Raw genomic sequence first — 18,515 nt, 5'->3', positions numbered from 1 at the left:
AGTGTCATGGGCCCATCAGAGTCAAGGGAAGAGTGAATAATGAGGTTCAGCATAGGAAGAAAACATGGAGGCTGCTAATTATCTTAGAGAAAATGGTTTGATGGAGCGAAGTGGGTGGAAGCCACATTGAAGGGAGTAGAACTGTGAGAGACAGGACACAGGGACAATAAGTAGTAACAAGGAGTTTGGGAAGACTAGGCAAGGGAAGGGCTGCATTTAGAGGGGGATGTAGGGTTTTGAGGAAGGATCAGTTTGTGTTTGTTTGTTTGTTTTTTCTTTTTTTAAAAAAGATGTATTTGAGAGAGCGAGAATGAGAGAGAGAGAGAGAGTGTACATGAGGGGGGGAGGGTCAGAGGGAGAAGCAGGCTCCCCGCTGAGCATGGAGCCCGATGCGGGACTTGATCCCAGGACCCCAGGATCATGACCTGAGCCGAAGGCGGTCGCTTAGCCGACTGAGCCACCCAGGTGCCCCTTTTTATTTTTTTTAAAGATTTTATTTATTTAGGGGCACCTGGGTGCCTCAGTCGGTTAAATGGCTGCCTTCGGCTCAGGTCATGAACCCACGTCCTGAGATTGAGTCCCCGCATCGGGCTCCCTGCTCCGCGGGAAGCCTGCTTCTCCCTCTGCCTCTCTCTCTCGCTCTCTTATGAATAAATAAATAAAATCTTTTAAAAAAAAGATTTTATTTATTTATTTGACAGAGAGATAGAGAGCACAAGTAGGCAGAGTGGCAGGCAGAGGGAGAGGGAGAAGCAGGCTCTCTGCTGAGCAGGGAGCCGGATGTGGGGCTCTATCCCAGGACCTGGGATCATGACCTGAGCCGAAGGCAGCCGCTTGACCGACTGAGCCACCCAGGTGCCCCGAGGAAGGATCAGTTTTTAACTGATAAGCTCCTACCTTATAGGATTGTGGTGATTAAATACATAATCCACATGAAGGGTTAAATCTAGTGCCTGGTACATAGTAAGCACTCAACAAACATTAGCTTTTTTTTTTTTTTTAAGATTTTATTTATTTATTTATTTGACAGAGCGAGCACAAGCAGGGGGATTGGCAGGCAGAGGGAGAGGGAGACGCAGGCTCTCTGTGGAGCAGGGAGCCTGATCCCACGACCCTGGGATCATGACCTGAGCCAAAGGCAGACGCTTAACCCACTGAGCCACCCAGGGGCCCCAAACATTAGCTTTAAAAATAGAGTGAAGTAGGGGCGCCTGGGTGGCTCAGTCGTTAAGCATCTGCCTTCGGCTCAGGTCATGATCCTGGGGTCCTGGGACTGAGCCCCACATCGGGCTCCCTGCTGGGTGGGAAGCCTGCTTCTCCCTCTTCCCATTCCCTTACTTTTGTTCCCTCTCTCGCTATCTCTCTCTGTCAAATAAATATATAAAAGCTTAAATAAAATAGAGCAAAGTAATATTAATATCTCCATTTTATAGAACTGCAACTCTGCCTAATTCCTAACTTTCAAATGCTCCATTAAATGACATCATGTCCTTGGGCACCTGGCTGGCTCAGCCTGGAGAGCATGTGACTTCTGATCTCGGGGTTGTGAGTTCGAGGCCCACATTGGGTGTAGAGATTATGTAAATAAATAAGTAATTTTAAAAATAAACAACTTCATATCCTAGTGAATTACCACTCTTACCTTCCCCTCTTCTAAGCAGATTATTGATTAAGCCACTCAGCCAAAGAAACTTGCTAAAGTGTTCCAAGTACTAATCAACAGAAGCTGGATAAAATATTAACAATACTTATTTTTTAATCGTCATAGCAATTACATATTCTGCCCTCAGCATACATAATGAATGCAGGGGACCACGCTTTTCCATCCCCAAGTCAGTCTTTTGGAAAACCAGCAAGCTTAAAGACCAGTCGACACTATGAAGTGAGCGCCACCTACTGTGGAAAAACTTAAAGGCATTCTGAGTCCTAATGTCTTAATATGGCTTAAAGGCATTCCTTGTTCCAGACATCCTTCGGACGGATGAAACTTAGATGATACTTATTTCAGTTAGCTAGTTAAAAAGTTAAAACTTGAAAAGTTCCCTTTTACTTTTTTTTATGGTAATGCAGTATTTTATTTATTCTGTTCATTAATAACTAATACTCAAGAACTTTTATAATATTAATATAACAATCTAAAAGAATCAACTTACTTTGTTTACATTTCAATATCGGGTACGAGAGAGAGTCAAAATAATTATGGTCAAAATTATTATATAAAAAATTATAGTAAATGCTCGGTGTTAGTCTACATACAATTTAGTTTTTGGCATAAAGTTATTTAGTTACCAGGAAGAACATTTGGTTTACTTCACTAATAGGAATATCTCTTAATGCTGGGACGGCCTCTTCTTGGTATTTCTTCTGCTGTTGATTTTTAGCATAGTTATCTGTGATTATATGAATGGAGTTGAGTGGTACTCATCATGGTATGGAGAGGTACTCATCAGGTTTGTTCCAAATTAGAGTACGTAACCAATTACTATAGTAATGAGGAAGTAGACGGGCAATGCAACTGCCCAGTATTTTTGAGGCCAATAGGTTAATCCTAAGGAGTTTAGCCAAGATTCAGGAATAAATGCCCACACGAGATACAGGATGAAGCCAAATTGGGAGCTTAAGAAAAGAACAAAGCCATAAATCGCTCTTTCTGGCAATGGCGACGGTGAATTTTCCACCATTTTCCCTGTGGCTTTAGGCAATCTGTGGGAAAGAAACACAGTCATCCTCAGTGATTTACTCCCCTTCATCACTGGTCTGTTGTAGCCTCGTCACTTTGCTATGGGCACAGCCTTTGCAGTTTTTTTCCTAGCCTAAACCAATGCACACCGCCACCCTATGCACACACTTCCAACCAGTTCCCTTTTACTTTTAACTAGTTAATTCATTAACTGGCCAAATATACTCCCTTTTAAACTAGAAAATTTTATCTTTTAACTATTAAAATTTAAATGACTTTAGGGGCGCCTGGGTGGCTCAGTCCTTAAGCATCTGCCTTCGGCTCAGATCATGATCCCAGGGTCCTGGGATGGAGCCCCGAATCGGGCTCCCTGCTCAGCAGGAAGCCTGCTTCTCCCTCTCCCACTCCCCCTGCTTGTGTCCCCTCTCTCGCTGTGTCTCTCTCTTTCTCTGTCAAACAAAATCTTTAAAAAAACAAATAAAATGAAATTTAAATTACTTTAACTTTGAGTAATTTCAGCAATTGGCATTTCTAAGACTAGCTTGATGGACTTGCATTTTTGAGATGGAATAAAAAACTTCAATTCCCCCTTCATCAATCACTTTCCTTTTGCCAGGCAGAGACACAGGGGATACAGAGTTTTAAAGAAGTATCTCCATGGAGAGCCACAATATAAATATATTATCAAACGTTAAAGGTTAAAATGGAAGTCTATAGGAAGTAAAACCAGAATAGAGAGGAGGCGACAGTTCATTCTGTGTGAGCTTCTGCAGAAGTGACATTCGAATGACAGAAGGTCAGAACAGGTGGGAACTAATTCATTTGTCTATTTACGTATTAAGTGCCTACGGCGTACACAAAGATAAGTCATACAGGATTTATTTTCTAAAGGAGTCCATGGCCTAGTGACGGAGGCAGATATTTAAAAAAGTTATTCCCCTCTCTTTGTATAAAACTAGAATAAAATTTGGTAATTTGGAATGGAAATGTAAACAACCCAGATACCTATGTGTACAAAGAACTCAGCATCCAGTGTTAAGTGCCATAATAAGACCAACTAGTTTATGATGGTAACAGAAAGATGGCATGATTAACCCCACAACTCGGTGGGTCCTTCTACTGGAATATGAGTCCCTTGAGGATGAAACTTGGTCTTATTTATTTTGTAACCCCTGGGCCAGCAAGGGGCCTGCAACATAGCAGCCAATCAAGGCTGAGCAAATTGTGCTCAGGGGAGGGAAAAGCTAAAGAAAGGTGCATCAAGGAGAAGATTGAACTAGGTGTTGAAGTTAAGGAGTTTTGAAGGTTAACAACAGGTAGAGATGGGATTGGAAAAAAGAAGCCAAAGAAGAGAATCTGAGCAAAGAAATTAGTACCGAAAAGACAGATTTGTGAGCGAGCATAGCCTGTTGAGGAAACTGCCAACAGCTTGGTGTATTTGAAGTGTAGGGTGGGAAGACGGAAGTGATGGCGTACGAGACCTGAGAAACAGGGAAAAACTCTCTTTATGGCACACCATACATGGGAGCTAGGACATTACTGTTCACAGATATTGTGTTAAAAAGACAAGTCTAATGGCAGGGAGAGGATGGATCAGGGTGGGAAGACTAAATAAGAGAAGCTTTGCAGGAAGGTGTGCAATTTGAGGATACAGCCTGAACTGAGCCTGTAGAGATGGAGAGAAACGGACAGATTCAGAAGTTAAATGTGACCACTTTGGCAACATGGAAGACTAGAGATCCTGAAATTCTTCGGCTGGATACCATCTAGAATTACTCCACAAAATACAAACGCACCCACTCTCTCAGTCTCTTTTGCGTGATTAGATGAGCTGCAAGAAGGAAAGAGAAAACTGATGAAGTCAGTAATAAAATGGGAGCTGAAGGCCGGGGAGGGAGCGTAAGACTAAGGAAAGGAAAGATGAAATCCCTGAGGGAAGTGAGTGCCGAAGCCTTCTGATAGGCTGAGGCACACATGAGCCACGGGCAGCAATGTCACTGCACAGAGGGACCTGGGAAGAAAGCCTTGGGCCCACCCAGGGCAAGGAGACAGCAGAGACCACTCTAAGTAAATCTGGGACACTGGAAAGGCTATCGAAGGAAGCTGGGTGGGGGGAACCTTCTCCACAAAGGTAGAGAATCCGGAACATTGTTTTGGCTTGGGTTTGGAGAGGTTAAAAAAAAGTCTCCCATGAGAAGTTTAGTGATTGACCAGCTCTCACATGATTTTGGCCTGAATTTACATTTATTCTGAAGATCCTAAAAACGACAAACCTCTCCTCCTCTCAAATCATTATTTAAGATGGACCCAGGTCTGGAATGCCTCTGGGCATAAGCAAGAAATTGAAGATATCCTCCTTGGGGGAAAAATGTGGATTAGTTTTCTATGGCTGCTATAACAAATTACCAAAAATACAGTGGCTTAAAACAACACAGATTTATTATTTTACAGTATAGGTCAAAAGTCCAACACGGGCCTCACTGGGCTAAGTTTAAAGTATCAACATTCCTGTCTGGAGATTCTTTTTTTTTTTTTTTTTTAAGATTTTGTTTATTTGCTAGAAAGAGAGTGACAGTACAAGCAGGGGGAGTGGCAGGCAGAGGGAGAAGCAGGCTCCCCGCTGAGCAAGGAGCCCGATGTAGGACTCGATCCCAGGACCCTAGGATCATGACCTGAGCTGAAGGCAGATGCTTAACCGACTGAGCCACCCAGGTGTCCCCTGTCTGGAGATTCTAAGGAAGAATCCAATTCCTTGCCTTTTCCAGCTTCTAGGGGCTAACCATATTCTGTGGTTCATAGCCCCCTTCTTCTATTTTCAAAGCCAGCAATTTTCCATCTCTCTGACTCTTCTGTAGCCATAGCTCCTCTCACTACAGCTGGGAAAAATTCTCCAGGATTAAGGACTCAGGTGATGATATTTGGTCCACTGGACAATCCAAAATAATTTTTTCATCTCAAGGTCCTTAAACTTAATCATGTCGGTTAAGTCCCTTTTTCCATGTAAGACAGTATATTCATAGGTTTCAGGCAATAGGACATCAGCATCTTTGGGAGATCATTATTCTACCTACCACAAGAACCCTTAACCCATACCTGAAAATATTCCTACAGGTATAGTTGCAACAAATGTGAGCTTACAACATAAAAAGACAAAAAAAAAAAAAAAATCCCACACAAAGAAAAAGCCACAATGAGCAACGGTCAACCAGAAAAGAATAAAATCAATAGAACCAGACTAAGAAAGATTTCAGATATTAGAATTACTGTCTAAAAAATTTTTAAATAACAGTATCTGTTTAAATAAATGAAAGATGAAGTTTAAAATGTAGATAATGAGGGAAAACATATGCAGACGGATTAAAGCATTTATAGATATATATAGATATATTGATCTATCTATATCTTTTTTTAAAATATTTTTTTTATTTGAGAGAGAGCATGAGAGAGAGAGAGAACACAAGCAGGGGAGAGGGGCAGAGGGAGAGAGAGAAGCAGACTCCCCGCTGAGCAGGGAGCCCAATGCAGGGCTTGATCCCAGGACCCTGGGATCATGACCTGAGCTGAAGGCAGATGCTTAACCGACTACGCCACCCAGGTGTCATATATATATATATATACACATACATATATATTATATATATATATACACATATATATGTGTATATATATATATTTAAGAAATTAAAAATATCACAAAGGAAATAAAAAACTCATTGCTAGGATCAATAGACTAGAAGCTGCTAAAGAGAGAATTGGTTAAGTGGAAGATAGGACTGAATAAATTATGTAGAATATATACTGGAGGTCAAATTCATATGAAAAAATATAAAGAAATGAAGAGACATGGAAGGTAAAGTTAAGGCAAGTTTATTAGGTATATTTTCTATCTTTCACATACTACAGATAACAGGATTGTCAAATATTTGACCACATTACTGCTCTTCAGTCCTTTACCTGCTCTGAAGAGATAAGTCTCCTCAGTGTTTTTTGTGTTTTTATAAATCAACAACTTGATTCCAAATTTAAATGTAAATGCAAAGCAGTTCTAGAATAGTTAAAATAACTTTGAAGAACAAATTCAGAGGACAGACATTATTTGATTTCAAGACTCACTATAAAGCTACAGTAATCAAGATCATGTGATATTGGTGTAAGGACAGATATATATTTTTTAATTGATGTATAGTTGACACAATGTTACATTAGTGTCAGGTGTACAACAGTGATTCAGCAACTGTATAGGTTATGTTATGCTTATCACAAGTGTAGTCTGTCACCCTACAGTACTATTATGATACTTTTGACTGTATTCCCTATGCTGTGTCTTTCATCCCCATGACTTATTTATTCCATAACTGGAACCATATATCTCCCATTCCCCTTCACTCATTTTGCCCATCCTCACCCAGCCCCACTCATATATATAACCACATTTTCTTTTCCATTCATCTTTTGATGGACACTTAGGTGGCTTCCATATCTTGGCTACTGTAAATAATGCTGCAGTAAACACAGGGGTGCATATATCTTTTCAAAGTAGAGTTTTCATTTTCTTTGGGTAAATACCCAGCACTGGGATCATTGGATCATATGGTATTTCTAATTTTAACTTTTTGAGGAAACTTCTGTTTCCACAGTGTTTTCCACAGTGGCTACACCAGTTTACATTCCCACCAACAGTGTACAAGGGTTCTTTTTTCTCTACAACCTAGCTAACACCTGTTATTTCTTGTCTTTTTATACTAACCATTCTGACAAGTGTAAGGTGATATGTTGTTGTGGTTTTGATTTGCATTTCCCTGATGAGTAGTGATAGTGATGCTGAGCATCTTTTCGTGTATCTGTTGGCCATTTGTGTGTCTTCTTTGGAAAAATGTCTATTCAGGTCTTTTGCCCATTTTTAAATTGGATTATTTGGGTTTTTTGATATTGAGTTGTATAAGTTCTTTATATATTTTGGATATTAACCCTTTCTCAGATATATCACTTGCAAGTATCTTCAGACATATAGATTAATAGAATTCACTAATAGAGTTCAGAAGGAAAAAAAAAGAGTTCAGAAATAAACCCACATGTATATAATTAACTGATTTTTAACTAAGGTACCAGGGTAATTCAAAGGAGAAAAGATGGTCTTTTCCAAGAATGGTGCTGGAATATCTATATACAAAATTGGATAATCTCAATTATTATCTCACACCACATCCAAAAATTAAAATAGAAAATAGAACTGGGGCACCTGGGTGGCTCAGTCAGTTAAGCGGCTGCCTTCAGCTCAGATCATAATCCCAGGGTCCTGGAATCAAGCCCTGAGTCAGCCTCCCTGCTCAGCGGAGAGCCTGCTTCTCCCTGTCGCTCTGCCTACTTGTGGCTCTACCCCTGTCTCTCTGTCAAATAAATAAAAACCTTTAAAAAAGAAAGTAGAACTAAATATAAGTGCTGAAATTATAAAATTTCAGAAGAAAGTCTTTTTGACCTTAGGTCAAGTAACAATTTCTTAGATACAGCACTAAAAGTATGAACCATAAAGGAAAAAGAATGATAAATTGGAATTCATCAAAGTTTAAAATGTTTTTTCAGAAGACATTGTTAAGAAAATAAAAAGGGAAGCCATAGAGGATAAATATTTGCAAAATATACCTGAAGAAAACTTCTATATAGTATCTAGGAAGTCTTATAATAATAGGAAGAAAACAGCCCAATTTTTTAAAAAATTAGGTACAAGACTTGGATAGAAACATCATTAAAGAAAATATACCAAAAGAAAACTAGCATATAAAAAAGATCTTCAGCTTCATTAATTATTAGAAAAATACAGATATAAACCACAGCGAGTTGCCATTTGTTTATTTTTTAAGATTTTTAAAAAAAGTTTATTTATTTAAGCAATCTCTACACCCAGCGTAGGACTCAAACTCACAACCCCATGATCAAGAGCCACATGCTGTGTGGACTGAGCCAGCCAGGTGCCCCATCAGTTACTGTTTTATATCTTCTGGTTTAGGGAAAATTAAAGTTTAAAAATTTGACAATATCAAGTGTTGATGAGGTTGAGAAGAACCAGGAATTCTTATACATTGTGTGGGTATAAACTAGTATAAACACTTTGGAAAACCATTTGGCATTATCTGGCTAAGTTGACATATATAACATAGAGAAATACATGCACATGTCTACTATAAGATATATATAGATATATGTTACAAGAAAAAAAACCTGGGAATAATTGAAATGCTCATTGACAGGAGAATGGATAAATAAATTGTGGCATAGTTACACAATCAAATACTACACAACAGGAAAAAAGTCAACTATGGCTACATACAATAACATAGTTGAATTCCTCAAACATACAACCGATATAAAAATCAAGTTGTAGAATGTTACTACTTACATAAACTTTGATACCAAACATAATGGGATAGTTTATCCCAATGCACACATATATTTGATAGAATTCTAAAGATAAGAGGAGAATGAAAACAAAGTAGTAGTTACCTAGGGAGGAAGGCTGGAGGATGGGATGAGATGGGGAAGGGGCCCAGCGGGAGCCTACAGAACTATTGACATCCAGCTTTTCAGTTGATTGCTGGTTTCATGGATGTTCATTTTATTATCATGCACCACAAGTTATATTTTTGTCTTGTGTGTTCTTCCATATCTCTCAAATAGTTCATAATAAAAAATATCTGGAAAGCAGGCTAAATGGGTGAAAAAGAAGTCTGGCATAGTAACAAAAGTTACTATAGTGGATATAAATCTATTATGGATAATTTTTTAAAAATTCCTGAAACTCATCTTGCTCTACTAGATATATATTTTTTTCCTTCTGTGGAATTCTGCTTTTTCATGCAAACCCTAGCTAAATTTGCGTTAGCTAAACTGTTTAAAAGGTCTCTACAAGAAAGGGATTTCTTTAATCCTAATTCTAACGTGAGGGATTTCTAATAAATATAGCTGCTTAGGTAAGAAAAGTGTAAAAATGTTGTTTACACTTCAGGAAGAATGTGATATCAATGAGTGGGTCTCCCTGTATAAATTGAAATATAGTCACTTATGATTATGTGAAGATGCCGAGGCAACAGTCCCAAAAGTGGGGACTCACCAAGGCAGTGTTCCTGAAGTCTCCCAGCAGTGCACCTGTCAGCCTGGCTGCGTTTTTTTCAAGGGGTCTTTTGAGATGAGGATCTAGAAGCTTTGGTTTTTACCTTGAAAAAGTCTTGAGCTCAGAGCAGATTCGTTTTGAATTCAATGTTTTGCCCTCCCCTCACCCCCGTGTGAATGGAGGAATAATCCTGGGTAAATCAAGGCTAAAGTCGTTTGAGGGGGTGTTTTTTCTTGTGAGCACTGAGATAGAGGGTAGCTCCAAGGACATGCTCATAAATTGATTTAAGGGATATATAAATGTTGACTCACAAATGTTGGAAATCCCTGCACCATAGGTAATCTGGGACAAGATGTTACTCTTTTGAGGATGAATCTGAAACTCAAGGGAGCAGGAAACTACAAGGAAGCCTGGCAGACTGGACTTTGTGGTATATGAGAAAACAATGAAGTACTTAGAGATCTCAGCTGTGGAGACTTCAAAAACCTAGAAGGCCAGGGCAGTGTTTTCAGCAAAACTAGGTAAGTCAGCCCAGCCTGCTTTTTTTTTTTTTTTTTTTAGATTTTATTTTATTTTTAAAGATTTTATGTATTTATTTGAAAGAGAGAAAGCAGGGGGAGGTGTAGAGGGAGGGAGAGGGAGAGAGAGAATCTCAAGCAGGCTCTATGCTGAGCGCAGAGCCTGATGTGGGGTTCGATACCATAATCCTGAGGTCATGACCTGAGCCAAAATCAAGAGGATGACGTTCAACCAACTGAGCCACCCAGGCACCCCTAGATTTTATTTTTTAAGTAATCCATATACCCACTGTGGGCTTGAACTCACAACCCTGAGAGCAAGAGTCACACATCCGACTAAGCCAGACAGGCTTTTTATATCCCATTGACAAAAAGACAAGAGAATGAACAAGAGATGGCAGAAATTATTACAGATTTTATAATTCAAAATGAGGGGAAATTTTAAAAAGTTTATTTTTTAAACTTTCTAAAGTTCATACTTTTGAATAATTTTGAATAACTTAATGTAAGTTTATAAGTTGTTTGCTTTTAAAAACAAAGAATTAAAAGAGCATGACCTAAAAGCAATGTAATTTATGCAAATGTTCTGCAAACTAATTTAGGTTTTAGGAGGTATTAGGATGGAGGCGCCTGGGTAGCTCAGTCAGTTAGGCATCTGACTTCGGCTCAGGTCATGATCTCAGGGTCCTGGGATAGAGCCCCGCATTAGGCTTCCTGCTCAGCGGGGAGTGTGCTTCTCCCTCTGCCTCTGCTCCTCCCCCTGCTCATGTCCTCTCTCTCTCAAATAAATAAATAAAATCTTTAAAAAAAAAAAAGATATTTGGATGTCTTGAGATCTCAAAAACAATTGTTTAGAAAAGGTTCCTTACAAGCAGCTAAATTCCTTAGTTGAAAACACAAAATTCTATTGGTAAAAGGTATAAAAACAAATTATTTTAATATCTGTTTGCAAGAATGAAAAGGCATAAGCATGTTTTGTGTGCAAAAATTTTATTAGTATTGTGACAAATTGTGATAAACCAATAAAACTATAATTTATGAATTAATTTGTTTTAAAACTATTCTATTTTTCAGAATAACCTTACATGAGAAAAAGAATTAACTTCCAATTAAATACTGACAAACAATTATATTATGGTATAATAATAATAAAATGCCTATACACACATTCTCACACATGTACTTACATATCTGGTAACAAACACACAGTTCCTCCATGCCTAACTTTTAAGTGAGAAAAAATGGTGTCACTTTGAATCTTGATTCAAAGACCATGGTTTCTGGGCTGATAATAAGGGAGTTAAACCATTCCTTTTTCCTTTTTCAGTAGGGAAGAAAAATCACATGTGAGTTCTTGTGGGTTTTTTTGATGTGAATTTTATAATTCCAAATTTTAGAACTTTTATATTAAATGTTAAAGTTCAAAGTAATAAATATATATGATATAACTAATCGAGGAACAATAACATTTCTTACTAGGAAAATTTCCTTACTTAATATTAAATAAGTGAATTTAAAAAGAAAATCTATTGGTAAAAAGAAAATTTTTTATGACCTTTGACTTTTTTAATGTGACTATGATTCACATCTGAAGGGAAAGTGTAGCTACTACAAAATAAAAAATTGTAGGGGTGCCTGGCTGGCTCAGTTGGTAGAGCATGTGACTGTTGATCACAGGGTCATGAGTTCAAGCTTCATGCTGAGGGTAGAGGGTACATTAATTGAAAAATAAAATCTTTAAAAAAATTAAAAACTAGAAATACAAACATGGTTTATTTTATTCCTTGCAAAAATTCAGAATTTTTCTCTAACGTTAAAGTAGCTAAAATATTTGTGTTCATACTGAAAAAAGTATAAATGTAAACATATTATAGTTGAGACATAATATCATTCACATACCCACTTTCTTATAAATTAGTTCTTATAGGGGCACCTGGGTGGCTCAGTCACTTAAGCATCTGCCTTGGGCTCAGGTCATGATCCCAGGGTCCTGGAATCGAGCCCCACATCAGGCTCCCTGCTCAGCGGGGATCCTGCTTCTCCCTCTCGCTCTGCCCCTCCACCCCATTCATGTCCCCCCCCAAATAAATAAATAAAAGAATAAAATAAATTTGTTCTTATAATTACAGATGAAAATGTAAAATACAAAACTATAGAAAGCATTTCCTTTCATCTTAATTGGTAGTTTTGAAATTGTGATGTTTATAATTCTTAATTACAATATTAATTTTACTGTACATTAATATTAAGTTGCTTTAAAATTTTTTAATTGGCTTGGGGAACTGTAGATGAAATAAGTATATGTATTATAGAGTTTTTTTTAAAAGATTTTTTAAATTTATTTATTTGAGGGGCGCCTGGGTGGCTCAGATGGTTAAGCGTCTGCCTTCAGCTCAGGTCATGATCACAGGGTCCTGGGACTGAACCCCATGTCCAGCTCCTGGCTCAGCAGGGAGCCTGCTTCTCCCTCTCCTTCTGCCCCTCCCCTGCTAATGTTCTCTCTCTCTCTCTCTGTATCTCTGTGTCTTGAATGAATAAATAATAAAAATAAAATCTTTAATATGTATTTATTTGAGAGAGAGAGAGAGAGAGAGAGCGCATGAGCAGAGGGAGAAGCAGACTCTCTGCTGGGCAGGGAGCCCGAGGTGGGGCTCGATCCCAGGACCCTGAGATCATGACCTGAGCTGAAGTCAAATACTTAACTGACTGAGCCACCCAGATGACCCTAAAGATTTTTTAAACATAAAAAATTAGGGTGCCTGTGTGGCTCAGTTGGTTAAGTAACTGCCTTCGGCTCAGGTCATGATCCTTGAGTCCTGGGATCGAGTCCCACATCAGGCTCCCTGCTCAGCAGGGAGTCTGCTTCTCCCTCTGACCCTCCCCTCTCTAATGCTCCCTCTCTCTATCTCATTCTCTCTCTCAAATAAACAAATAAAATCTTTAAAATAAATAAGCATAAAAATTAGTGTAAGAAAGTGGCCCAGTTTCATTCTTTTGCATGTCCAGTTTTCCCAACATCATTTGTTGAAGAGACTGTCTTTTTTCCATTGGATATTCTTTCCTGCTTTGTCGAAGACTAGTTGACCAGATAGTTGTGTGGGTTCATTTCTAGGTTTTCTGTTCTGTTCCATTGATCTATGTGTCTGTTTTTGTTCCAGTACCATATTGTCTTGATCACTATAGCTTTGTAATATAAATTCAAAATGGATGAAAGACCTAAATGTGAGACAGAAAACCATCAAAATCCTAGAGAAGAACACAGGCAGTAACCTCTTCAACATCAGCTATAGCAACTTCTTTCTAGATATGTTTCCTGAGGAAAGGGAAACAAAAGCAAAAAATAAATAATAACAACAACAAGAAAACTATTTGACTTCATCAGAATAAAAAGCTGCACAGCTAAAGAAACAAACAACAAAGCTAAAAGGCAGCCTATAGAATGGGAGAAGATATTTACAAATGACATCTGATAAAGGGTTTGTATCCAAAATCTAGAAAGTACTTATCAAACTCAACACCCCCCAAAAAAATAATCCAGTTTAAAAAAATGGGCAGAAGACATGAGTAGAAGTTTTTCCAAAGAAAACATACAAATGGCTAATACACATGAAAAGATACTCAACATCCCTCATCATCAGGGAAATACAAATCAAACCTACAGTGAGATACCACCTCACACCAGTCAGGATGGCTAAAATTACGAACACAGGAAACAACAGGTGTTCGTGATGATGCAGACAAAGAGAAACCCTCTTACACTGTCGGTGGGAATGCAAACTGGTACAGCCACTCTGGAAAACAGTATGGAGTTTCCTCAAAAAGTTAAAAATAGAAGGACCCTATAATCCAGCAATTGCACTACTAGGTATTTACCCAAAGGATACAAAAATACTAATTTGAAGGGGTACATGCACCCTGATGTTTATTGCAGCATCATCAACAATAGCCAAAGTATGGAAAGAGCCCAAATGCCCATCAACTGATGAATGAATAAAGAAGATATGGTGTATATATACAATGGAATATTATTCAGTCATAAACAAGAATGAAATCTTGTCATCTGAAATGACATGGTTGGAGCTAGAGAATATAATGCTAAGCGACATAAATCAGAGAAAGAAACACCATATAAGTTCACTTATATGTGGAATTTAAGAAACAAACAGATGAACATGGGGGGAAAAAAGAGAGGCAAACCAGAAAACAGACTCTCAACTATAGAGAACAAACTGAGGGTTACTGGAGGGGAGATGGGTGATGGGTATTAAGGAGGGCACTTGTGATGAGCACTAGGTATTGTGTGTAGGTGATGAATCACTAAATTGTAACACCTGAAACTAACGTTACACTCTATGTTAATGAACTGGAATTTAAATAAAAGCTTGGAGGAAAAAACATTTTTAAATAAACATAAAATAGTTGTGTTCAATGTTAACTGCCTGCAATAAAAGATTAAAAATGTTACTAGGAAATGTATATTTGTATATTTAAAAAACCTATAGTTAAGGGGATATTTACACCAAATCTCATATAAAATTCTGTATCAATATTAGGTCATCTGTCTGATACATCCCTTGTGAAAATCAATAAAAGGAAACTCATTTAGGATGGAGTCTGGAGGCGAACAAGGGGAGCTCTCACACCCTAGTGCTCCTTATCAACTGCAAACCCAAAGACCTTGCACTTGGATACTCCTCCCTATCCGGGCCCAGGAAGAAAGTTTTTCCTCCTCCCCCTGCAACAGCCCAGCCAATGAGAAACTGTCACAACTCAGCCAATGAAAAGCCACTATACTTTGAACTCCCAGTTTAATCCAATGGACTTTGTTTATAACAGCCCTCCCAGCTTCCCCTTCTCCCCTATAAGAGAGCAGTCTTTTGTGCTCTCTGGGCTTGCCTATGGATTTGCCTTAGTTTCCTTGTCCCAGGGTGTAATTCTCTGCTGTTCCCAAATGAAGTTATTTTTGCTGGTAAAATAACTGGTGGTTTTGTTTTTTCAGGTTAACATTACTTGGTGATGAGAAGGGCGATCTAGAGAGGACCCCCAAAAGCTCTAAGGCTGGCGAGCAAACTGGTGCCAGTACTCGAGGACCAGTTGGACTCACTGCTTTCTCACTGACCTTGGAGTTTGAGAGTGAGTTTTCTCCTGCATTTCGAGCTTCGCTGTCTTTGTGTTCAAGTCCAGGTTTTATTCAGGATCTGTTTTAAGGCCTTGTCTTTTCTGAGTACTAATTTGACCTTCAGTCTGACTCCTTTCAGAATCAGACTTTCTGTTGGGACTGTGCCAGTTAGAACTGTGTTGGCCTTTGATCTGACTCCTTTTCGGAACCACACTGTTTCTACTGGAACTGTGCTGGCCTTTGGTCTGATTCCTTTTGGAACCAGGCTGTTCCTGTTAAAACTGTGCTGTTTAAGAATTTATATAGAGGTTTAGAGAAAAACCTCCAAGAAATGGGATCCCAGTCATCAAAATGCTTTGAGGGTGCCCCACTCGCCCTTACTGGGACTCTGGCCAGTTTTTAAGATTTTATTTTTTTTATTTCAGAGGGGGAGAGAGAGAGAAAGAGAGTGCAAGTGGGGGGAGGGGCAGAGGGAGAGAATCTTTCAAGCAGACTCCCTGCTGAGTGTGGAGCCCTACACTGGGCTCGATCCCATGACCCTTGAGATCATGACCTGAGCTGAAACCAAGAGTTGGGCTACCCAGGTGCCCCTGACCAGTTTTATGTCTAAAAAAACTATGGTGCCCCCTCATGCATATGTGTAACTAAATGGACTAACTTAGCCAAAAGTAACTTAGGACACCAGCATCCATTATGGGGAACTTTTCATCTCATCAAAGTTGTTTTATTCAAAAATGAATTAGAAGGCTATGGCTCCTAAAAAAGAAAACAAGACAAGAAAAAAATAACTGAATGGGGATGCCTATTTTAAATTTATAACTTGAGGCTTCCAAACTTTCAGGATTCTAAGTTTGCCTTTTACAAAGTACTGTTTCTAAATTAACTGAGGCAAACAAACAGTTGGAAAGAGTCAGAATGGCTTCTGAGGCCTTTTCCCCTCGCTCATGTTCATCCACACACACAGCGGCCCTGTGCCCAGGCCCTGCCTCCAGCACCATTTTCCTTTTTTTTTTTTTTTTTTTTTTGCTTATAATAGTCCTCTCAGGTTCCACATGTTCCCCTTTCTCTCTGTTGAACTTCTCTTTTTCTCTGAATCTCTTTCCATTTTCTCCTCTCCTGAACCTATTAAAACCTGTCTCTCTAAAGTTAACTCTTGAGGATCTAAATAAAGTTAAGTTTTTTATGTCCCCTGGACTAGGGCCCCCATAAGTTTGCTAAAGAGTTTAACAGTTATTCAAACTTACCAACGTGGTTTCTCAGATTTCTATCAATTAGTCCACATGCTTGTTGGTGAGGACCAGGCTGAAAGTTGGATGGAACTAACCCAAGGGGAGCATCCTGAAGGGAATTTAGAGAAATAAACCCCTAACTTTTGGCAAGATGCTAGAACACTTGCTGGACATCTCTGCAGAGCAATTATAATAGCTTTTCCTAAGCCTCCTGATTGGAACAAATTTCAGGAATGGCACACAAAAGCCTGATGAACCTGTTCATAACTATTACAAAAGACTGCAAATTGTTTTTAAAGAATTCTGGTCTTCCTTTAGATGTTGAATCCACCTGGGTAGCATTTAACTCTATGTTTATAAATGGGCCGAACCAGGATCTTTCTCCTTTAGTTAAAAGGACCAGGTTGGAATGGGAAACTATGTTCATTCCAGAATTAATTAATTTGATAAACTAGCTTGCTCACATCCTAGATGAGTCACCTAAAAGAAAGACAACTAAAATTTTTCATTTTTAACTCTGGCAAAAAAGTGCCCTAAACAACCCAAAACTCCCCTAGTTTCCAGTATTGTTGCAAAGAGCCAGGGCATTGGAAGAAAAGGTTGCTATCAACTCAAGAGCCCCAGGTGCCTTCAGCCCTCTAGCCAGCCTTTCCAATGTCCTCATTCCCAATGATGGGAATCTGAGGAACTACAGAAGCCCTTTCCAATCCTTTCTCTCTCTCTCTCTCTTTTTTAAAGATTTTATTTTTAAGTACTCTCTATACCCGATGTGGGGCTTGAACCTACAACCCCAAGATCGAGTCACATGCTCTGCCAACTGAGCCAGCCAGGCATCCTCTTTCTTAATCAGCTTGGAGAATCCACTCTTCAGATTGGGAATGAATCTCTGTCTTGACACCAGTGCTACACACTTGGTGTTCAGCTCCACTACTATACAGCAGCCCCTTCCTCAGAATACAAAAGCAGTTCAAACAGCAGGGGTCTCTAATAAACTTCAACAGATACTTACTCCCTTTTGTCTGGGCCCTTTGAGAGACACATGGCCTTTTCTTCTCAATTTCTCCATCTCTAGTCATTAACTGGGCCAAGATTTCTTGGAAAAGTATCATGCCAGAATTCCTTTCTTCCAAAGGTGGGGGGAATCTTTCTATAATTTGATAGTAGTAATCAAAATAGTCAACCAGGGAAATTAATTAAATGACCCTTCAACATTTTTTTATTTGCTCAGTCTCCAACAGTGCTATAGCTGAATCTGGGGACACCAATCATTTGTTCCTATTGGATTAGCTACCATCCTCTTTATGGGCAAAATCCTGAATCAATATTGGCAGAATCCACAGTACACTTCCCATCAAGATTCAGATAGATTCCTCAAAAGCTCCCCCTGCCCAGAATTAATACACTATAAATAAAGAAGCCCTTCAAGACATCAAGCCCATAATTAAAGATTACAAGGCTCAGGGCCTCATTATCCCCTGCACTAGTCCCTGTAATACCACCCTTTGGCTACTTTCAGACCTGGAGTCTTGGTTTAGAACCATCATACAGTTGGAATTTTCATGTTAGTTCTTCTGTTTTATATAATTATTTTGTTTTGTATTTTGTCACCTGTCAAAATTTTTTAAAATGATATACCCAATAAGGTGATGCTCACTCAGTGCTTTGAGATGATCTCCAATGCTTACAATCTAAATAAAATATGGACTATAGATGGGCAGTGCCTGAGAGGTCTCCCCCCTAATCTTTCTTGTTACTCAAATGGGGCCTTCAGTAGTTTTCAACTGTTATGCACTTTCCCTCTGACATGGGACATGGCAACCAGGAAAGGTCTTCATAGCATGGAAGGACAAAACCACTAAATGTG

At 38.9% G+C, this 18,515-nt stretch overlaps 1 non-coding gene and 1 pseudogene across 1 annotated transcript; one reads left to right on the top strand and one right to left on the bottom strand.

Annotated features, from left to right (window-relative positions):
* Nucleotides 1–2,277: 2,277 nt before the first annotated feature.
* LOC112824060 (phosphatidylinositol N-acetylglucosaminyltransferase subunit P-like) overlaps nucleotides 2,278–18,515 on the bottom strand; it is a 38,463-nt pseudogene continuing 22,225 nt past the window's right edge.
* On the top strand, nucleotides 11,938–12,009 carry TRNAN-GUU (transfer RNA asparagine (anticodon GUU)). Its single transcript has one exon. It is a non-coding gene; the product is annotated as a tRNA-Asn (tRNA).

This window comes from Callorhinus ursinus, unplaced genomic scaffold, assembly GCF_003265705.2.
Source record: "Callorhinus ursinus isolate GAN/ISIS: 27379988/994484 unplaced genomic scaffold, GSC_fseal_2.0 scaffold9, whole genome shotgun sequence".
NCBI classification, from domain to species: Eukaryota; Metazoa; Chordata; class Mammalia; order Carnivora; family Otariidae; genus Callorhinus; species Callorhinus ursinus.
This window is presented reverse-complemented; position numbering and strand designations above follow the sequence as displayed.